The 25,267-nt window shown below is 29.4% G+C and overlaps 1 long non-coding RNA gene across 1 annotated transcript in view; it reads left to right on the forward strand.

Moving 5' to 3' along the window:
* Positions 1-1,089: 1,089 nt before the first annotated feature.
* The window catches only part of LOC148281737 (uncharacterized), a 69,228-nt gene continuing 45,050 nt past the window's right edge, over positions 1,090-25,267 (forward strand). The window contains exon 1 of the long non-coding RNA XR_015822292.1: positions 1,090-2,306. This is a non-coding gene — a long non-coding RNA (uncharacterized LOC148281737). The remainder of the gene's footprint in view (positions 2,307-25,267) is intronic.

Genomic DNA, 25,267 nt, shown 5'->3' on the forward strand with positions numbered 1-25,267 from the left:
TGATGGAGAATATTATTTAAGGGAATAAAATATACCTTATTTTGCGGATGATAAGACACATTGGACTATAGGACGTACTTAAAACTTTATCTATTAATTTTTAGAAAAAAAAGATGTTTTGGACGGTACAACGCATCGGACCATAAGACGAATACCAATTTTTGGTTGAATTTTCAGAGTAAAAAAGTGCGTATTATGGTCCAATAAATACAGTTAATGTTTTGGTATTTATGTGGTTTACGACCTTTCATTGGCTAGTATCATTGATTTTACATGGTTAACATTTTGCCTGTTTGAATATTCAGTTGGTACTTAAAATATATATAACATATTAATCGTAGAATTTAACGAATATTTTTATTCAAAAACTTTTCAAATGACAATAATATTTAGTTGTATTGAGGAGATTAATACACTCGATTTTTTTCAAGATTTTTGTCAAGTCAAAAACACTTGTCCAGGATTCTGTTACACTTTGAACTGTATGCTTCGTCCGCCCAGACACAGGTAAAATAAAAATATCTTACTAAAAAATAATCGTAAAATTTATCGCCAGAATTGATGCAAATAGGATGCTTGCGATTTTTGTCAATTATTTTTTTTGTTCGTCAACCTTTGGAAATTCAAATATTCCATAAAAAAGTCTTATTCATTATTAAGTATCTACGCTCCATACAGTCTGCGTTCCTATTCCCTTTATTTCCTAGGGAGAGAGATGGACGAGCAGAACGGTATGAGAATCACTTACCTAAACGTCAAACTTCAATTTCACCGCCGGTCGACGTTGGACTTACATTTTAAACAGGTAAACACCTCGCGGTACTTTCCGTCCTTGTCTCGCGAGAAGGAAATCCCGTGCGGGCCTATATCCTTCCCTTTCCGGTATACGCGGAAACTGAAGCGTCTGCCTCTCGGCGATTCTGACCCTTAGGCGGGAAGGGTTAAGTGAATAGAGTCGCCTAACAGTTTTCAGGTGTGTTTAGAATTATGCGCGAACGCGATATGTGCGCGCGATGCCATTAGGGGTGAGAATCGCGTGGCGGGGGTTAGGCCGTTCCGAACTAGCGGGATTTTCCCTTCCCCCAGTCGCCGTGTCGAGTTCGCGGCGTTCAGTCGTATAAAGGGCGATATCGAAGCAAGTGGTCTCGTGTCGTCCTTAGCAGATTAGCGCGCCAAAGTGCCCAGTCCAGCCTCATCCAGCCTCCCTGGCACCCGACCCGCCTCACCTCCGCACCCGAGAGTTGTCGACCCGGGACATCGGATCCTTCCCACCGAGATCCCTTCAGCCACTGGACGGAACCCTCGAACTGAGCGAGTTTCAGCGAGCAGTTGCACCTTCCGAACCGACTTTGGCCCACCGAGGCTGTCGAAATCCTCAAAATCTAGACAAAAGTTACTTGTGCCAAAGTTACAAAACTTTTTTAAAGTTAAATTTATTCCCGGTTCCGCGCCGGAAATTGATATTTACCCTTTACAAAACTTCTTTGGATCGTTTCCCTTCCAACTACACTTTCTTAATATCTACCGTTTGTTTTAAGCGAGGTATTCGCTTTGTATTAATTCATAAACCCGAACCCGCTTTTTGGTAAAGTAATAATTCGCAACAAAAAGGATTTTATACACTCTTTACCTTTCGTATTAAACTTTCAAACATATCTTCCGACATATCCTTTTCTTTTACGACCACTTTCAAAAGTGAAATTCATCGCCGAAGGAATCTTTATAACGAAACTTTTTACGCTGCGAGCGAAATAAGAACGTTAAAAACTTAACCTCCATCAGTCGCGACATTAATTCCGAAGAACTTTATACGACTTTCCAGTGTGTGGAGAAGATTATCGGCGTTATTAAAAAACTGTTCAAGACCCGCAAACTTTATTGTGTCGCCAAATTGCTTCACTGTTACAAATAGCGACAAGTTACAAACATTAAATCTGTGTTCGGTGTGCCGCGAGTAAGTTGAGAGACACTCTCTTTTTGATTACATATAATCCCAAAATAAACTCGACGCGAATCTATTATTTGAACATTTAATCAACTTGTCTCGCTCGGCGAAAATTGTGAACGAATTCGTTTCTGAGGGTTGTATTTTAATAGGGGGTGGTAAAACGTGTAAAGACAGTCGACGAACTGCTTCGAGGGAAGTATTTCTAGTTTGAAAAAACATTTCGACTTTCCCTGCGCGAGGTAAATTTCAAATTATAGCGCAAACAGAACAAGAGACGGAAAAAAAGTATAAGCTGTGAGGAACATTTTGATTTGGCGTCAGGGGATTTAACTGAGAGGACTTCCTTACATCACAAAAGGTAAGGCTTTCAATATTATATTATTCATCGCTTTGTTGTTCTTTCTCTGGAAAATTTACTTTGGTATTTCCTTAGTTTGAATTTAAATAGGTTTTTTGAAGCTCATGTTTTATTAAAAAAATGGCTACAATGTGGACATTAATTAGGCTTTCGTGCATTTTTAATGATAAAATCAACATAGTTTTGTTACTTCAGTCTCAGTTGCATTGAAAAAATGAGTTTTAAGTAAATTAATTGGATAAATGGACAAAATGGGTGGCCTCCGAGGTATAGTGGTTAAGACGCTCGAATCAAGCACGGAAGGTTCCGGGTTCGATTTCCGATGAGAAAACAAAAATTATATGTGAATTTTTTCAAGCCTGGGTGTTCTGTCACTGTTATTGGGTCTGACCTGTTGTGGTGCAAAAAAAGTCAAAAAAATTCCAAAGTCCAAAAGTCCAAAATGTGTTCATGGAGAAAGTAAGACAAAATAACCCATTTTGGCAATTTTAAAGAAATTCAAACAATCACTTACATAAAAAATTAATAACATAACGGTTTTGCAACAAACGCAAGAATTATTTTTAATTGTTTTTGACCTTACTTTTTGTGGTGCAACTGACCCTGACTTTAAAAATGTCTTCATAAGCATAAAAACTTCCGATAGCTTTACTGGAAAAACAATGAATAATGTTTGTTAGTGTTTTTCAAAATAGTGGAGATTCAATCAAATGCATTTTTTTTTCATATTTGAAAATTCTGCCCTTTTTATTATTTATTTCATATTTATTAAATACTTTTGTAATTTACTGAAATATTTTAATTTGGTGGCTATTGTCAAATAGTCGTATATAACCTAACCTCGTTCCCTTGGTACGGTGTCCGCAACACTATCACGGGACCACGACTCGGAAAAATTCATTCAAGTTGTACTACCTGACTACTGACACAATATTTATTTATTTATTACGAGGGCTTACGCCTTTGACAAAGTATAAAATTTTATTGCAAAACAATTATAATGAAACAAAACACCTGTACGTAAGTAAAGAAAACATAGGTACATAAAATAGCAGAAAATAAAGAAATAAAATAAGAAAATTAAGTACAAAATAATAACATCGATATGCAGCTTAAAGTTAATAAAATTTAAAAAAAATAAAGAGTTTAAATATAAAAAGTATTGAAGTAACAGAGGCAATGTACGAGTATACTAGTATAAACAGTAAAACAGGTTTCACACTTAGTACATTTTTTAAATTTAGAAAAGAAGTGATTAAAAAGTAATGATTTTAATTTGAATAAAGAAAAATAAAATAAATCAAATTTTCCATGTTTGTTCGCTAACACGTGGAGCCGTGGAATAGGTGTGTTTAGCATAGTTTGAACTATGCAAATCAACAGCAAAAGAAGTATTTTGTCTCGTCCCACGTTGTCTCAAATTCAAAAGTTCGGGACTGTCAATAACATTATTTAATAACTTAAAAAGCAGCACTAAATCTGAAATTTCCCTCATCACTAAAACATGTTAATTTAAACTGCTTTATTAAACATTTATAGTTAAGCTCCCCTGTTAGAATATTTAATTTGAAATGCATGTATAATATACTTACTAAATCTAGGACCAACTTTTTGATTTTTAAAAGAAATACAAGCATTTTAAATCACATAAATTTTTGTGAAATTTTCTTTCATTGTCTTCTTTTTTAAAAAAGAGACTACAATTCTATAAAAAAAGGTTTCAACAAAAATATTAATTTTTTTTTTTTAGTCTTACCTAATTTTATGTAGACATGCATAATTTTGCGTAGATATGCATATTTTTCTTATGCATAATTTTACGTAGAAATAAAAGATCCCAGATACCAAAGTTTATTGAGATCCCAGATACCTAAGTTAAGTCTAAATTTGATATGGCGTAATCTGCCGGTCTAAAAGTAATTATATTTTAGTTACATAAAACTTTTGAGTATATTTTTAAAAAGAAATACCATTAAAAAAAATGTTTTTGTCTAATGTTTGTTTTTTTATTACTGTGCGATTACAAAAAAACCGTTCGTTTTAAAATGGCGAAATCGTATGATTTCCTAATATTGCGAGCGTTTTACCAGACTACAGTCTTAACTACGCAACGCAACGAGACAATAAGGTAGAAGATTTATCAAATAAAATATTTATGACATACCGCAGTTACTCAGAGAAGGCGGACATATTTGTTTTGAATTAGAATCACAAAATAAGCCTTAAAAGGTTATCAAAATAATCAACCGAGACGGTAAAATAAAAATTGAGATTCTGCCTCATGCATAGTTGATTTTATGTAAATAAAATAGCGATCAGTAGACATAACGAATTTCTCCGATTCGAAGAGCCAAATAGTTTTTTTTTTTTTTTTTTTTTTTTTTTTTTTTATTTAAATTTTATTGATAAACCCTTACGGGTTACATACATTTAACAAAATATTTTCACTTTTAAAATTCAAATTCTACTGTTAATAATAATATTTTTAACATCTTTTGTAAAGGTTGCCTGAGTCTTTTGTTTAGTTTTGTCTGGTAGTTTATTGTATAATTTCAGTCCATGGTTTATAAGTCTCGATTGTCCTTTTCTCGTTTTAAAAGATTGTATATGATATTTTTCTGAAATTCTCGTATTGTGTTCATGTTTACTACAATTTTTTTTCAAGTTTTAATTCTTCGTCTACAATTACATCAGTGGCTAATTTATGAATAAATTTTAAAGATTCTAGTTTAAAGAGTTCAGTTACGTTTAATTGTTTAGTTTGTTCAAAAAGTTCTTTAGTTGCTGTTAGATAGGGAAGGTCATATACTAACTTTAATATTTTATTTTGCTGTCTTTGTAGTCTGTTTATGTCATTTTGATATCCTGTTCCCCATAGTAGTTGCATATAACATATTTTAGTTTTAACATATGCTTCATACATTAAAATTTTTTCCTTTATTGGAACAAAGTTTTTGATTTTAAAAAATAGACTCGATAAAGTTGCCACTTTGCTAATTAAATTGTTGATATGAATTGTCCATGTCAATTGTCTGTTTATTGTTAGTCCTAAATATTTAACATGTTCAATTTCAGTTAGTCGTTCATTATTTATGTAAGCATCTACTTTGTGACATTTTTTTCTAGATTCAAAATGGATAATATTGCATTTTTTTTCATTAAGTGTAAGTAAGTTTGTGTTTGTCCATTTAGTCAATATAGTAAGGTCTTCGTTTATGTCATTGTTTGTTAATACGTCTGTTTGATTTTTATAAAAAAGTCCAATGTCGTCGGCATACATAATAATTTTCCCTTTAAAATTATACAGTGATAAGTCATTAATATATAAAATATATAACAATGGACCCAAAATAGATCCTTGTGGGACTCCAAAATTTACTGTTTGTATTTTACTTTTTTTTTCATTTACAAAGGTATACTGCTTCCGATTAGTTAAGTATGATTTTAATAGTTTGTATTCTTGAGATTTTACTCCTATATCATTTAATTTTTTTATCATGGTCTCAATGTGAACCGTATCAAAAGCTTTTTTAAAATCTAATATTACTCCTGTGGTTGAAATTTTAGCATCCATATTTGTTTGAATATAATTAATCAAATTTACTAGAGCGGTTCCAGTTCCTTTTTTTTCTTGAAAACCATGTTGGTTTAAGCATATTATATTAAGATTTTTAATATGTCCCATTAATCGTTTATGAATACATTTTTCAAAGATTTTATTAAATACAGTTAAATTTGCTATAGGTCTATAGTTACTAGGTTCCGTTCGATCTCCACCTTTAAATATAGGAGTTATTCTTGCAGTCTTTAGTTCTTCCGGGTAGATTCCAAACTTTATATGCATGTTAATTAATTTTGATACGACCGGGCTTAAAACATCTTTGAGATTTTTTACGAGTGAAGGTTTAATTTTATCATATCCTGGCGATGCATTTTTTTTAAGATTGTCAATTATTTTACACACTTCTTTTGTCGTTGTTGGTCTAAGAAAAAAGGTACTATTTATTTTTCTTCTTCGTTTTTCTGATATGTTTAGACATGGTCCATCTAATTTACTTGCAAGGTTTTGGCCTACATTGGAGTAATATTCATTGATAATGTTTGATATTTCTTCTTCATCATTTGTGAAAATCCCATCTTTTACATTCATTTCTTTTATACTAGCTGACTGCAATTTTTCTCCAGACTTGATATTTTTTATTATTTTCCAAAGTTTATTGCTGCTGCCTTCTGCTGATTTTATATAATTCTGGTAATATTGTTTTTTTGATTTTCTGATTTCATTTCTTAAATCTTTTTGAATATTTTTTAGTTCGGTTACAAGTTGACTGTTATTTCTTTCTTTAATCATTTTTTTATATACTTGATTTTTATTTTTTATTTTTTGAAATATGTTTTTAGTTAGCCAACCCTCCTTTATTGATGTTGTGAAGTTTCTCACCTTGGTTTTTGTGTTGTTTTTTATTTCGTTTTGGATAATGTCTTGTAACTGTTTAAAACTATTAACTTCTTGTATTTTCGCCACGAGATTTTCTTTTAATTTGACATAATCTGTTATTTCTAAGGTGTATTTTTGTTTAAATATTTTTTGTCTTTCGATAGGTATATCTATATTTAGATAGAGTGCTCTGTGATCACTTAGTGGAGTATCTTTGTAGTCTATTGTATATTTAGCTTCTACAAAATTTGTTAATACATGATCAATAATCGAATTTTCTCCTCTGTGATTCCATCTTGTATATTTTTCAAGTGAAATTTCGTTAAGAATTACATAATTATTAGATATTAGGCTATTTACATATTCATTTGTTAGTACATTGTCTTTTTCTAATATATTGATATTAAAATCCCCAACTATTATTGTTTTTCCTTTATTTCCATACGGAAGTATTTGGGTTTCTAGAAGATTTATGAAACTATGTACTTCGGTTTTATTTGGTCGTCTGTAGATAGCACACAAATTTATTTTTTGTTTTATGAGACTTATTAAAACAATGTTTGCCATATCTCTGTTATTTTCAATATTTTTTGCTTCGTAATTTAAGTTTTTCTTTATGTAAATTGCTACACCTCCTCCTCTACCTTCCCGGCAGGAGTTTATTACATTGTAATTATTGATGTCATATAATTCTGCTTCACTATTAGTGAGCCATGTTTCAGTTAGAATGATGAAATCGGGGTTTTTAAATTCACTTATTATAAGTGCTTTTAGTTCATCTATTTTGGGTTTCAGACTACGAATATTTATGTACAGTATTTTAAGGTTTTTAATGTGGTTATTTATTATAAAACTTGTTAGTTCAGGCTTTGATCCGGTTCTTTTTCCAAGTTTTTTGACCCACTAGAATTTTTTTTGTCTAAAGTATTATTTTCATTAGTATCACTGAAAACATTCAATATATATTCTTGTTTAATTATATCTATAATTCTGTATGTTTCTGTTTTATAAGCATTGTTGATGAAATATGAATTCATTTGGTCATTAAATATTGGGCCAATAAATTTAGCATGCTCAAATAGATTAGTTTTGTTTTTTATTTCTACGTTTAGTTTTGATACATTTAGGTTTTTATTTGTTGCAACCGAATGGACAATTACATTGGTATGCTTTAAGTTTTGGAGTATAAAGTAAAGATTGCTTAAAATATTAATAGGTGATTTTTCATGTTTTCCTGGGTATAAAAATACAAGATCATTTTTTGTTAGTTGTTTACACCCTTGAATAATTGTCGACATATAATTATCAATTGTTGCATCAGGAAAGATGTAACTGCTACACTGTACATTACTGAATATATTTTTTTCAATTTTTTTTCTAAGTCTTCTCCCTTCTTCATCTCCGAATATTAATATTTTGATCTTTTCTCCTGGTGGTAAAAGTACTTTGTTTATTATTTCAAGAGGTTGGTTTTCATAAAATATTTCACTATTTTTGGCCACATAATTATTTTCTTCATAATTATTCTTCTGTATTGTTAATTGCATTTCTTCTATATTTTTTTGCAATGTAAATATTTTGTCTTTTATTTCTTCTTTATATTTATTTAAATCCGTGATGAATTCTTGAGACATACGTTTAATCAATTTTGTATTTTCTTTGTACTCTAGTAATATTTGTTTTGTCATAATAGTATTTTCTTCAAATTGATCCTTCAATTTATTTATTATACTTTTATCTACATCTTGGGTTTGTTTACAAAAAGGACATTTGAGTATTTCTAAGTTATTTTTGTCATTTGGTGTAGGAGTAAGGGACCTTGATCGTAGATTTTCCAAGTTCATGTTTTTAGTGTTTCTTGGATCTTCCTTACGACATAAGGTGCATTTCCAGCTATCTCGGTAGATTTTCGACATTTTTTTATAATTTTCTGCTGTTGTCCCCGTACAGCTGTAATGGAATACTTCATAGCATCGACTACATTTTAGAGTTTTTTTTGGGCTCAAGCCACTATTACATATTTTACATTCCATATTAAGTTTTTTCGGGATATAAAAAATGTTTTTTTTTTTTTTTTTCTTGTTAAATGAATAATATTTTCACTTTCGAAAAATAAGTATATTAATCCATATATTTCAAGTTAAAAATATAATGTATTGCGATATTTTTATTTTTATCATTATTTTTTATATCAGTTCATTTTACTTTTTTTTTTCCATCTATTGAATAATTTTAATAGTACGACTATAATTATAATTAATTAGTTAATAATTATCCAATAGTTTTTTTGTTGATATCATAGATGGCACTATAAAATTACTTTTCAAATGGTTTTAATTGTTAATTATCAGATTTTATATTTTATAATTTTATTAGAACATTGTTTTTTTTTATCTCACTATTCTTTATAGAGTTAATTTATTTTTTATTTTTACACTAGAATGTTTTTATTTTATCACTTAAAAACACATTTTTGAAAGTTTTAATTGTTAACTGTCAGATTGTAATATTTTATCAAAAAGTTATTATTTCATCGATACTTAGTTTATTTGTTATTTTTACACCAAAACTACTCTTTCAAATTATTTAACTTTTTAAAAAACACCACTGTTTGTATTATTTTTCACTTTTATATACTTTAAAGAGGCACAATCTGTTGGAACTACTTTTAGAACGTCATACGTTTAAGGTAGGTATATCATTTTTGAAAGAGTTAAAGAGCTGAAACCTTTATTGTTGTGAAGAGATTTATCTGACTGAATTACTTCACATACTAGGCAACGCCATTGCGATCACTCTAATATCTTATAACCGATCACGCGGCGATACAAAATCACAAGCAGTTGAGTTGAGTTCGTCCTTTATTCAATAAGGAAAAGTATGTCATCGAGTGGATCAAAACCGCCTGCGACAAGTTAAAAGCATCAGTTTGTTATTCAATTAGGTAAATCCAGGATTAAATTCTAATCCTTGCTAAATGTAGGCTCGTTAGGCCTTTAATATAGTTTCTCCTAATCTGAATATATAAATGTCTGTTAATCAGGAACCCTTAATTTAATTTTGTTGCGACAGAGAGGGAAGCATTTCCGAGAACAGAATATGGAGGGCTAGGCATTTACAGGGCTTATACCCGTCATTGGCTGGTTAAAGCGGTCACTTTGTACACTGGGTAACATTCACAATTCTACCTATGTTAAAACATTCATATTTCCTCAACTCATCAATCTGTTGACGTAAAAGTGAAATATCTTGTGAAGTAAAAGAGCTGAAACCTTAAGTACGTGAGTGAAATTATTCCGGCTTAACTATTTTACCCACTAGGCAAAACCTGAAAACAATTTTTAATTTATATGCTTCTTACTATACCAGGGCTGGTATTCCGAACACACTTACAGCGCGCTACAACGCGTATTTAGTGCGTAAAAACGCGCTTTTTCGCCCTATAATCGCGTTTGTAATACCAGCCCAAGTTGTTTAATCAACAATGTTTTGAATACGCTTAAATATTTGTAGACAATCTGGATTTCCTTCCAAGGGAATTTTTAAGATCTAAATTTGTTGCACGTTACACAGTGTGTAAAGTAGCCACATAATACACAACACATGATTTGACTGTATAACTAGGGTTCTAAAACATCATTTAAACAGTAATCAACACATAGAAAAAACAAATAAATGTACTTAACAAAGTAAAAATAAAGTAAAAAAACAATTAAAACCCAAAGTAAAAAAACACATTAAAATGGAGTAAAAGACATAGAAGAAAGTTTATTTAGAAACCCAGTAAATAAACGTAGTAAAAATAAAATATCTGTTAAGAATCATTGTAAAAGACATAATAAAATGTATGTTTATTTAGTAGTTAAAAAAAAGACATAAAAAAAAATGAACACATATTGTAAAAAACAGATTTAAAATAACATTGTCAAAACAGAAAAAAATGTATTTTATATTTGTCTAATAGACAAGTCAATTCCACTGCCGTTATTACTAGAGTACAAATAGTAGGCAAATAAATGCGTTATTCCTAGATTAGATAAAATTTTAATTATCAAAGTTTTTCTGTCCAAAAGTACGAAAATTTACAGTACTGTAAGTTAAATAGAAACAGAACTCTGGACATGTGTTTTTGACTCGATGTCTGCTCTCGGGCAAAAATGAAATAAGGAATCAAATAAGAAATCCAGTGAAGATGAGTCAGCTTCGTTGTTTGTGCGTTTTTTATTTTATCATTTTTTCATTATACTTTTTTCTTTGCATTTTACAAAAGGTATACCTACATAAATAAATAATTTACCAATACAAATTTTTATTTTAAATTTTAATAAAACCTACTGGAAGAATACAGTAAATATTTAAAAAAATAAGTGGTTATATTAAAATATAATTTTTTTTACCATGAAAATGAAATTATAAACACTATAAAAGAAAATTATAATGAAATAATAATAAAAAATAAAAGTATACGATAGTATAGTATTTTAATTTTAAATTACAAAATAAATATAACAGTGTAAGTCACTCTTCAAGCACAAGAGTTAGTCTCTTTTTTAAAAATTAACAACGATAACATTAAAAAATTAAAAAGTAGATTGTATAAAAAAAAACATGTTTCAATTTTGTCACTATGCGAGTATTAAAAAAGTAATAAACTATGTTATTTATTTAAAAAATAAGCTTTTTAAATCTGCTTTTTTTATCCATAATTTCAACAAAAATATGGATCTAAACAAATTTAAATAATTAATTTCTATCACAAGGTCCTTATGAAATGTATTGAACAGATTTCGAGCTTTGAAAAATGAGTGTCTTTGTCCGGGTCTGGATTTACAATAGGGATTTTAAGTGAAGTATCCAATCTTTGACTTGATTTATTAAAGTTTTTAGAAAATAAATGTTGGCGTAGAAAAACATATTTTAAACATTACTGGCAATAGATTCCTCGATGCTTTAAAAGTTCAGACTTCTGAAATAATTGAATTTTTATGAAGCTTTATTTCAATAATTAGTTTTTGTACGGTTTCGAAAAGTCTAGATAATTATTGTAGGCCCTTCCCCATCCAATTATAAAAAAAAAGTGAGGACTATACAAGGGTATAATAAACCATTTTGCTAGTGTTTAGATGAACGTAACTAGTTAAACGTTTGAAAACATAGGTTAAATATCTCAATTTGTTAACAATTTTTTGAAAGAGAAACATATTTTCGTAAGTCATAATTATTTCTATTAGTTTTATACTTACATCGGCCTTATATTAGCACATTTTTCTACCATGTAAGAGATCGGGTTTCGATTGACAAAACCAAACAAAAGACTTAGACGAACTTTTCAAAAGATGTAAAAAATATTATTTTGAACAACAGAGTATGAATAAAAAATGTGTATATTATTTTTGTAAAATGAATGTAATAATCCGTAAGGCTTAACAAATGAAAATAAGAATTATTAAACAGTTTTTTTTCTACAAATGTCTGAAGTTTAGGATATTTTATCTTTTACTAGTGGTAACACGATGTAACATCACCGCGCGCAAAATAATTATTTACCACAGTCTTTTAAGAGTTAAAGAAAACAACACCAATCACAACAAAAAAATACAGTATTTACAAATAAACCAAAATTTTAAGCCAATTATAGTAATAGTTTTTTTTTTATATTGCTATACAAAGCAAAGAAAGTATGCCTATGTAAAGATACTCTAAAAAAAAAAAAGTTTTTCTTCAACTCTGAAAAACCCATTGAAGAAAAAGCCGACGGAAGCAAATGTAGTGATCCAAGATTAGTTTTTTTAAGAAGAGAAAATAAAAAAAAACTTAAGTTTTTTTTTTTTTTTTTTTTAATTTGTTAAGTACGGTTCGATTAAATTATAATTATTATTTGAAATAAAAGCACTACCATTTTCTATACAGTTGTTTAGAGATAGAAAATATCTAATGGTTTCAGAAAAAAATAGTTCTTGTTACTATTCGAATAATTGCAGTTTAGTCCTAAAGGAAAAACGGCAATATCCGATCTAAGTTCTCAAAAAAAAATTCCGCACTTCTAATGAAAGAGGCCATGCAAATACTAGAGTTAAAGTTAGTAAAAAACAAGTTTTATGAAATTTAATTAAATAAAATGTAGTTACGCATTTTTTGACCAAAAAAATTGTATTAGCAAAACCGACAAAAAAACATTTTAATCTTTAATTCGTGTTTTTGGTATGTCGACAGAGTTATTTGACCGAAATATTTCACTGTCCCTGGACTGGCATCTAAAACGTAAGAATAATCAGTAATAAAACAATAAAAAATATAGTAAAAAAACAATACATATATGTATATGCTTGTACCCTTGACCTAAATTCATGTATGTTTATTTGTTTTTTTTCTTTGTGAACTGTTTTGAAAACGGATAAATAAATTATATTATTCCTGATACGCTGCAATGGAAGTACTTATGCAGTACCTTTAGATCAATGGCGGAAAAGGATAATATTATGATGACCATGTAAAAAAAATGAACGCCACCTATTACAAAAATAAGACGTTATTTTAAAACTTTCATTAGAAATTTCTAATGATGTCACGTTATACTGTTTCTTTTGACTTAAATATTTTTTTTATTGTAGCCAATAAAAAAACATTTCTGTAATTTATTTATCCTCGGAAAAGGCTTTTCAGGAATAAAAACGGATTTCAGAGTTGTTTGATGGTAAACAGACCGTTAAAATCTACTCCCGGAGGATTCCGAGATACCGCGAAGATTGAAATCATTTTAAATTGAATTCGGTTCACTGATTTACGAATTAAATGTAGCATTCTTTGTTCGTTGTTAAAATAATTCTCTTTTACAGATCTTGTTTGTTTCAACTCGAATTACGTTGCATTTCATTGAAATATACACCTTTTGTCAACAGTTAACGTTTTCGTAATTAAAAAATACTCCACGTGTTTGGTTTTTTCAAAATGGAACTGAAATCTCGTTTTGGTCTGTCAGGTCAAATTCCTAAAAAAGGAAATCGAGTAGAAAAAAAAATGCTTCGTAGTGTAATGGTTGTCGTGTTTGCCTACCATGCCAGAGGTCCTGGGTTCAATTCCTGGGAAGGTCGACATAAAATATTCGCTTATAAGGTGGTTTTATACTGCAATATTTTACTCCTATTTATTTTCTCTTTCATTCCCTTGATTGAACGTGAACAGAAGGTGTGTCGAAAATGCTCATTTACTTGATATTCCATTTTGAAGGCTTGTAATCAAATAAAATAATATGTGTGACGTTAAAGCAGACACAATCACTTGTAGAACAGATTTTTTTTTCGAATGACGTACAACTTTTCTTTCAATTTTGGTCCTCATTTTTCAAACAAAAATACTAAAAACATCTCGCCGTTTCCCCGTAAGGGTAAACAGAGAAGATAGAACGCTACATCATCTTTGCATACAGATCTCGCTTCCTCTACATTCATACATCTTCTCATGCACGCGCACCAATTATTCTGAATTTTGACATGTCCATCTTCAAGTTTTTGTTGGATTTGGTTATGCCATGTTTTTCTCGGTCTTCCTTTATTTCTGCAGTCATCAACATTCGCATTGTAAATATTTGAGACGTTTTTTAGCTATCCTTTTGCAATACATGTCCAAACCAACGCTGCGCTCTTTTCTTGATTTTGTCGATAATGCTTATCTCAGCCATAATCTATGAACCTCGACATTTGCGCATCTATAGCACACGGTTTTACCTCACATTCGCCCGAGAGATCGCATTTTGATAGCATTTAGTCTACTTTTATCCCCGTTTTTTCAATTCCATACTTCGCTCCCATTCATTAGAGTCGGGACCCGTTGTGAACTGCTAATTTTGCCACATGCGACAAACATTTGTTTGCCAAGGTTGATTTGTTGGTTGGAGGGTAAGTACCGGGAACAGAGTGAATTTTTCTCAATCATTTTATCCCTAGTAAACATACATCCTAAATACACAAATTATTCTACCTGTTTTAGTATAACCTCACATTAAGTCATGCTTTCGTTTCTTTCAAAAATCATCACGTCAATTTATTGACTTTCATCAGCAAATCGCTTCCATTGCTTACATCGTATATTTTTGTTACCATGGATTGCAGTTCCACTTTCACAGAAGCACGGCATCATCAGCATATTAATCACCCATTTCTGCTCCCACTCTTAAGCCTTTCAGTTCTTTCATGCAGTTATCATTATACACGTTGAACAGCCATGATGACATCACACATCCCTGCTTGACTCCTTTATGAATGTCAAACCTCGATGTGTATGATCCATTTACCTTGACACTTGTTGTGCTATCTTTATACAAATAATCAATAACCCGTGTCAGATTTCCGCTCACTCCATACTCCGATAACACTTAACACAATTTTTCTCGGTCAACTCTATCAAACGCTTTTTGCACATTGAAAAATGCGCAGAAAAGCTTTTGATTTTTAGGAAGAATATTTATTGTCATAATTTGTAAAGCAACTTTTTGATTCATACATTTTCTTTCATTCATAAAACCGCTTGTATACCCCAGACTCTTTCTTTATTAAATTTTCTTACGCTTCTAATCAGTATTCTTTCATACATTTTGCCAACAGTGCTCAAAACAAGTGTGCTAATTTTTGAATTAGGAAAAAAACGGACTAAATTGAATGTTAATACCCAAAACGTACTTTTCAATAGGTCAAAAAATTTTTTTTCATTTAAATGTCAATTAAAAAAACATGTGTTTAGCAGGTAAGTTTTAAAAAGTAATCTTATTCGTGTTAGCTTTATAGAAATTTTCTTTTTAAGTGTACGTATATTTTTAAAAAATGTTAATAATTATAACATGTTTTAATAATAATTAGATAAAAGTTAATATTAGGACATTCATTTATTATGTTTGTACTATTTAAATACAAAAAAAAAATAGTTAGTTAAACTTAATTCATGTCTCGAAACAGTGTTTTTGCGATTTCTTTTCACTTATAATATTGTTTTTGGTATTACTATTAATTTAATTTTAAAGTTTACTTGACACAAGTACCCTGTTAAAAACATTATTTTTTATATTTTGTATTATGTATAATTTAAAAATCAATCAATAAATAAATTAAATTACTTTATTTTTCTTCGTAAATTTACCTTTAAAATGTTATATCCTATGACCTCCATTTAAACAATGATTTCTACCGGTAGAAATAACTCGCTCTCTGACTTAATACAATTAAATTGATTTCCAATCAGATCTCACTCAAGAAAAGAGGCTTAATAATATTGATGTTCTTTTCAATTACTTTGCCGATAGAGAATTTCCGGAAATGAATCGCTATCAATTAAATAACTCCCTATAATAATCCTGCTAATGCCTGATAATTTTCATTAGTTCGGCCAATCGTATTAAAACTAAAAGTTGAAGTATTGAGAGACGAGGGAAGCCGAGAATGTAATGGAGAAAGGAGAATTCGCCAAGTTAGACCCCGAAGGTGGGAAGAAAGATAAAAGTTAGTTTTTTTCAAGATATTAAATATTATTATAGACCCGACTTTGTTAATTCTTTATTTTTTTATTAACGTTATTCGTTAGACTATTATTTATTAAAAAATAATGTCACTGAAATAACTTAAAATATCAACAAAGACGTACACAAACAGTATCTAAAAGTAAATGCCAAAAAAATGCAATATAATACAATTTGGAACACAAAAATTAAACCATAACGTAAACATAAAAATAAACAACGATACTCTCCAAGAACTACAACACGTGATAATGTAAAAAGCACGATGGACTAACAATTCAAATGGACGAAACACATAGAAGGACTCACCAAAGTAAATGGCATAATTACAAAGCCTCTTCTTCGAAATTAAAAAACTTACACCAAAAAAAGAAAAAAATCATGATGTACGGAGCTTATGTTAAAATCAAATTAAGATACTTCAGAAGAACCGGCAACAAGACAGACATAGAAAGGACAAAGACAACAAAATAAAATAACTTCACTAACATGCAACTTACTTTACCTGACCTCTAAAACTGAACTGTATGACAAAACGCACCAGTTGGACATAAAAAACTTGATGAAAATTAAGACGATAAAAATTGTACAATAAATTACACTGGGAAAAATACAATATGATGACATAACATTAACCAAAAATGCTGCCATACACAAATAACAATAAATACATACCAGACAACAACAACACAACCACATTAAAAATCCAGAGACAAACGTAGGACAGTCAAAAATACCGTACAATGGACTGAAAACAGTACAACCCTTAAACGCAAAATTGCACTGGAGAAAAATTTAAAATAAACTTGAAAGAGCACATGATGACTATACTAACTATTCGAGAGATAACATGACTAGACTTTTAATAATGTTTATTATATTATCCGAACGAGTTTTTAAAAATAATAAATAAAATCAAATAAAAAAATAACGTGTTTTATTTGTGATAAGAGTATTTACAAATGACTCGAACGTAATGTGTTTGCAAAAAAGTAGACAATTTTTTCATGATTAAATATTGCCCATTGGCGTTCATTAATAGTGATGTAAATTGTTTCTTGTTTAAATGCTTAATTAAATAGAATAAATACATTATTTTCACGACAGGCGATTTTTTTCTATTTAAGAGCCAGTTGCACCAAAAAATTGCGTTTTCGCAAAAATTGACAAAATGGGTTGCACTAAAACAGAAATACAAAACAACTTATTTTCTCAATTTTGGCGAAAACGCAACAATAATTTAAACTTAAACATTTTTAGTGCAATTGGTTCTCAGTAGAAGACATTACACACATTGACAAAATAGCTCACTGAATTATTAGTATTGTTAAAGAATAATCTAAAATCAAAGATATTACTTTTTTTTTCGAAATGAAAAGAGAAATACTACAGTTCTTATTTTTTACTAAAATATTTCAGTTTTCAGACCATTTCTAGTCGTTAATAAAAGTCGGAAAAATGGGAATCAACTTGTAGTAGAGTAGGATTTGAACCTGGGACCTTTGGTCCGTGAGTCCACAATACTACCACGGGACCACAACGTAGTTGTTCCACGAGAAACAAAACAGTTTATTAATTTATAGTTTTTATTATTAGACTAGTGTAATAAATACTTGGAGAACTCTGCTTGTATAATTATGAATATTTGTATAGTAACATTCATCAACCTGTAGCGTCCCTGGGTGAACATCAGTTTTTTATCTTTTTCAACACAGTAAATATATTTTTTACACAACTCTTTAGATTCTTTGACTGCTAAAACAGCACATAGCATTTTAAGGCCGGTTTTAATAGTTATTTTTTCCGTTAAAAATCCTCGAGTGTAAATTATTAATTTATGTTTAAAACAATGCTTTTTAAAGTAATTATTTAAGTGGGAAAGTATTTGAGTAAATAAACATGTAACAGATTATTAAATTAGCCTTCATAACATGTTTTTTAAATCATTGTAAAGTTATTTTTTTAATAAAAAAATATATTAATTTCTTAATAATTTTCTAATTAAAAAAAAGTTTATTTTTATTACCCTCATGATTTCTAAAGAGAAAGTAATTTTTTCTGGTGACCAGGTTTATCTCGGTCCTCAAGAGGATAAAACCTTGAGTCATTCGTATTATCGTAAAATTCTTTTGAGTATAATGAGTACCCAATTTTATCTTAGCAAAAAAACTTTGCCCGCTTCGAATTTCAAAGTTATGCATTTCTGTTTTTTTTTATTCACATGTTTGCGGTTATGTCAGCAGCTGTCAAAATTGAGTCTCTTATTTAAGAAATGACAGCTATAGTTGTCAGTCAAAAAGACATTAGCATTACAAATATGGATATGACCTATGTGAAACTGACGTAATTATTTACGGTAGGAAGAGATATTATATAGCATGAGATATAAAAAACAGTCACTAGCAATAGCATCCTAGTATTTTAGTCAAATAAGTTTAACTTCAAATCATCAACAACAATTCAATCGGAAGTGAAATATTGTTAAAAAATCGAAAGTTACGATATGTGTGTGAATGCTATAAGAAAATCCTTTTTTTTTTCAATTTCAGATTCATAATAGTTTCTTACAAAGTATTTATCAATTAAAGCATGCTTTTATAAAATAGTAGGAATATTAATTAATTGCATGTGTATCATTTGTTCATTGGGCATGGAAGAAATAAACTTACAAGGAAAATATTATGTATGAAATTATGGGGTAGATTTGAGGCTTTGTCCGTCGTCGTTCTTTATGAAATTTCTCTAAAGATATTTCCCGTTTCCGGGGATACAGAGGATAATGGAAATGTCCCCGAAGGATCCGATCCTGGACCCCTGGGATCACGGGGTAAGCTACAAGAATGTTCTTTCTACATCCCTATTTTACCATTATGCCAGGTATAGTCAACTTATTGTGAACTTTGCAAACCATGTAATTGTCAAATGTAAAAGTTTAATATTACATGCATTAAATTAGGTGTTTCTTTTTTTAAGGTTTGTATAATATATATATTATGTACATTGGTGGGCTATTGCTTTAAGTGATATCTTCCAACCAACTAAATGAAAAATCGGTGAAAGTTCGGCTAAGGTTTCATTTAGTCAAATAAGCTGAAATATTTATAATATGAATAGATAATTTTAAAGTACCCCTCAACATTTAATAAGGAAATTCTATACAAATAATTTAAAATTCATACAGAATACACAATTTATAAATTCCATTATACGAATTTAAAAAGAAGAAAACATAAAAGTATTTGAGATGAATAAGTCACCCAGATACCAAAGTAATATTAATATTCCCTAATTCCACACAAGTCATGGTCAACATAGCTTTGTCTTCAAAGGTGTAAAAATTACAATAATCTCCAAAATAAACAAAAAAATATTAAAACTAGTAAATTAAAAGAAATTTTTTGAACCCGTGCAAAAACTGTATTCTATTTTATTATTGTTTTCTTTTTACATCCTATAAGTTTTTTTTTCTCATGTACTAGTATATTAAAAGTTATATTAATTCTATTAAATAAATAACTATAACAGTGTAAGTCATTCTCCAAGGACAAGAGATAGTTTTATTTTTTTGGAGAGGTTATTACATTAACTAGATATATAAAAGCAGATTTGTATTATAATAAAAAAACTTTTACCGTTTTTGAAAATATATTGATAATAAAAAAAATATTTAAAAAATTAAAAACACAAGACCTCTTTTGGAAAGGCACAGTTTAAAATTAAAACTTTTTTATGTGTACATTTTAAAATTAATACATAAAACCAATGCTTTGTTACAATATTCAAAAAAATATCTTGATAGGTAAATATTTGTACCGTTAAGAAAAATAATGGTTTGTGATTCGAAAGCCTGTTCTGTTTGTTTATAATTCGAAATTTTCTAACACGGTTATTTACGAATAAAAAAAAAGGTGGCAAAATTGAAATATTTAGGTAAATCATAATAATGAAAATATTTCTAATATTCAAAGCATTAACTCTGTGGTCAAACATTTTAATAAATGTTATTAAATATTTGTATATAACCACTTACCGACTTTCCTATGTCTACCGGTTTCAAGACGTACCCGTCTCTTCGTCAAGACACCTATTAAACTAAACTCTAAACGAAATATTTCACATTAGAAAAGCTTTAAAAAATAATTATACTTTGATCAATAACCAAACAAAATTCCAATATAGTCATTTATACGATGTTCCACTGTAATAGTCATCCTATTACACCTATTAAGCTTACCCCCTCCCTCCATCCCCTCTACTCTTTTCATTAATTCTCAAACAAAATAATATTTTCATAATTTAATTTTTAATTTAATTTAATTTAATCCGTGCATGTGCTTATTAAATTGCATGTCGTGTTGGTTTTATATTTTTGTGCAACAACTATGGTGAAGGTGTATAGTGGGTTTTACATGTTGGTTTGCATGTTGGTTTAATCGGTGTCCTGACGAAGAGACGGGTACATCTCGAAACCGGTAGACATAGAAAAGTCGGTAAGTGGTTATATACAAATGAAGATCTCTCCGGAAGAAGGGTCTATATGAAAAAAAAAAGACAGCTCAACCTGGTAAGTATCCGCCATTTGGATTCACATAGATCCTTATACGCGAAAACAAAGACTTCAACCATAGATATGAGTCAAAATCAGTGTTGCAAAAAGAGAAATAACATTCCAACACCTAATGGTATAAAGATCATTATTTCATAAAAAAATCACTTTTTGACCACGCGTACCATATAGATCCTTCTTCCGGGGAGGTCTTCAAATATTTAATAACATTTATGAAAATATTTCGTTGAAATGAATACGTTGATTTCTCCTAACTAGCGCGGCGGAATGTCCCCCGAGGTACGAGTTAATAATGTCGCATGTCGTTTATTCCCGATTCCTACAAACTAGTTATTGGAAACACAAAAACTGGACTTGTGGATCCCTGCCACGCGGATTCCTCCGCTAAAAGGAATTAATGGCCAACTTTACGGTACAATATTGCTACCGCAGATATTCAATCCCATATTCAGACGTCTCTATAAGCAGGTGATCCGTTATACCCGATGGCAAGACGCATTTTTTAGGTAACGAGATGAATGCGGTACTGACGCATGACGGAGGGATTACTGTTGCTGAGGCTGTTGACTTATGATATTGATTCTGTTCGATCGTAAATATTTAACGCAAAAAACTGGTTCCTTACAGATTTCTAGTGATTTTCCAATGTGTTGATGTTTTACGTTTGTCGTCGCGTCAAAGTCGTCAATGCGAGCTTAAGTTAAGTTCATTTTCTTAGTGTGTAATTGAGAACTAACGTTTTCAAAATTACTATTTCCTTATCTTCGCCTTATTGTATATAAATTACTGCATATCCGTACACCGAATGCAGCGTATCTAGATAATTTGCTTTGTAAAGGTTTGAAGTTTTACGCTTTCGTTCAATTTTGGAATGAGATTTGAATTTTTGGCACAACAAAGCGTAGAGTTCGTTGTCCATATTTATGACTTAGATCTTGGAATAACTAATCTTCCACGACAAATCAGTCTAGTACCTGGTGAATGCTCAAATATGGTTTTACACTTTGATTTACCAAATTTCTTTCATAGGAAGAATGTTTGGAATTTAGTGTAAAATGTATTTCTTTAATGCAACTAGAATTATACAGCAAATAATATGACTGGTTAAAAATAATATGAATGCGAAAAGATTATTAAAGTTCATATAATATTGACAATAAATATAAAAAATGGAGTCAGAATAAGGAAAAAATACTGTGATGTTACTTTCGATAGGCGGATCATCAAAATACAAAAAGGGACATTTTGTTTTACCTAAATTCACAAAAATCCTGTAGAAGGTACATGATAATTTGAAAAAGGCGTATCTTGTGAAAAATTTTATTAGATTTTTTGTGAAAAAGGAGAATTACTCAAATTATATGGAGAAATGTTGAAAAATAAAAAACGTACGCTAGCATTATTATGGCTTATTTGCATACATTTAGGAAATCCGATTGAGATGTTCGAACGCGTGTGTATTATAGAGTATCAAACGAGCTTATCAACTGAAAATCTGTTTAGGGTTGGTTACATAAAATTTACATATATTTTTACAAAAAGCGTATTTCAATATGATATGTTGAAAAATATATTATGTACTCACGGTACACAGGACTCTATATAGGTTTATTAATATCAATTGAGTTATTATTTATTTCCATTTTTAAAAACATTTCATATTAAAAGAATATATATTTATGACATTCACCTATATTTTCGTCAACGTCGAAATTAAAAAATACAACTTCATTGAGTTGTTTATGACAATAGATATGCGTTCGATTTAATTATGATAGAAAAAAAAATGAGTTGCGTTGGTGAGACTATTACACAAATGTCTATTTTTTTCAAACTAGTATTTTTAAATATATGCCAAGATATAAATAATTAATGGTTTGGGTTGTTTTTAAAATAGAAAAATATGTGCATACTTTTACAAGGCTTATCGAATGCCAAAAGTGATTTTTCATTAGTTTATTAGAACTTTTAAGAATCATTTTTACGTCTTTTTTAAATAGAAATTATAAAACTATCATTGTTTATTAGTAACTAAAAATACTTCGTTCTCAAAATCGTTTAATTTTTCATATTTGACAATAATAAATAATATGTTAAATTAACTTCTGTTAGAATTATAATATGACTTGGATTGAGGTCCTGTGGTAGTGTGAAGATCTCTAAATCAGTAATTTATGGTATAAACCACATTGCTTTACTTCTTTTCGATTATCTTGTTTTTGCATATAAGAAATGCAATTACATCTCATTGAATGTATAAGTATATTTCAACTCGGCCGATAAATATTTTGATGAAATTATTTCAAAATATGTTGTCGAAATTAGTGTTAAATGTTTTTGTAAATTGATGTTCCAAAATATGTATTTATAATACAAAATACGAGGTCATAATTATTAACCCTTTGAATGTTTCCTTTGACGAATATATTTTAATGTTGCCATGCTCATCAACTATTTAAACATGGACCCCTAATAGGATCAATCTTGTTGCTTCGTATAACTTCAAAAGATGATAGCGCCATATAAAGAATTTATGCATATCATTATAAATTCAATTAAAATGAATAGAAATATTGTAGGAACTCAGAAATATTTGTGAAAATAAATAAATAATCTGGGAATTCTAATTCCAATTTATTACAAAACATAGAATTCAAATTACATTTCTAATTGTATAATTGTTTGGACCTGTTTTGTAGAGAATATTATTATATGACACAATTTTTTAGTTATAAAATTTTTAACTACAGAGAAAATTAAAATATTTGTTGTCTCGATAAATTAAATGAATCATTTATTAATATTTGTAATAAATTGTTGTTTATTTCTCGACACAAGTAATTTATTTATTTATACATATTTTAATATTACATACATTTTTTTGTACACTTTGCCCAGCAAACAAAAGTACATACCCCGTTCCAAGCTGGGTAATTACATTTTAAAGCATTATAATTATTTACAAATTAAAAGAAAGAACAAACAAATAAAATATATACTTACTAGTATACACATATTTATACATACACAAACATACAAACTTACATATACACATATATATATATCTCAGTGGCGAATGATGATTTTATTTACAGGTAAGCTAAAATAAAGTCATATATTTGTACATACTTAGGAGGGACATAATATAATGTAAGTAATATATCCTATAAATTGATATAATTCTGTGATTCTGTGTGATACAACAACTCTCTTTCATGAAATAAACTCAAACGATGTAGCTTCGTGATATATTATCCATTACTTTAAAACATAATTCATTAAAAAATAAATGAAAAATACCACTATGAATTCAGTCGATATTAGGTATTCAATGGAAATGTCAACTGGCCGAATTGTTCTAGTAATTAATAGCGCTAAAAACGGCCACGTCAAGCGCTATATGTCCTGTAATATGACGCATGAAAGTAATTATGGTCTTATGTCTAAAGTATCATCTCAAAGAAAAATAGTCTTAAGGAAACAATGTTTGAAATACTGTTTTCCAAATCAAGAAACTTCAAATAATTTGTGTAATCTGCAAGTTTAATCTAGGAGAGAAAACCGGCACTGGGGTTGAGATATTCAAAATATAGTATACTTATTTGTACGAAAAAATAATCTGGAATAATCGGATAGTTTCTTGGCTCACCGCAGGCGCTGGGCGCGCTTTATTAATATTTATTTTTATATTAGGATAAAAATGCAAACCGTGGAAATTATTATGAACAATAGGTAATTATTTTTTAGTTTTTCTGTAAATAAAGTTACAATAAAACAATATTATGGTTAGTCAAATATAATGGTAAGCTGAGCATAATCGCTTCTAAACGTGGTTCGCCCCTGATATATATACATATATATATATACATACACACATACATATTTATCTATATACATACAAAACCCATAGGGTAGTCTACATTTTTTAGTGTTTTTCAGTTTGGCTACCATGTAAATTTGTAACATGTATCCATAGTAATAACATGGTAATATTTCAGTTGGCTAGCTTTAACGAAAGAGGGTGCTCAATCGAGGGCTGCTTTTGAATTTTTTGTGAAAAATGCCTTATGTTGATTTTTTGTTACAGATCAGTTTCGTGTGATAAATTAATGAAATCTACTTTGAAATACAACTGTTAAAAAGTTTTATAAAAGAACATAATTTTTTTTATGCTTATTTTCTAGACTGTGAGGGAATCAGTGAATTAAAATAAATTCATCAACTCGAAAAACATACGACGTTTTTCTACTTGGATGTTGAGATCTTAAGCCATTGGTAAGGCTTAGCCAACTTCCAGCGCTCCGGTAGGTTCTATTTTGTTATCACATTATTTTGTTATCACATTATTTTGTTATCACACACGTTAAAGGTTTTTTTAAAAAAGATTTTGCGCATAAATACTCATTCAAGAAGTCATAGAAGAGAAAAGAAAGAAAAATAAGAAAGTAGAG

Source organism: Micrasema longulum, unplaced genomic scaffold (genome assembly GCF_059751315.1).
Source record: "Micrasema longulum isolate JH-2025_06_02 unplaced genomic scaffold, ASM5975131v1 h1tg000415l, whole genome shotgun sequence".
Lineage (NCBI taxonomy): Eukaryota > Metazoa > Arthropoda > Insecta > Trichoptera > Brachycentridae > Micrasema > Micrasema longulum.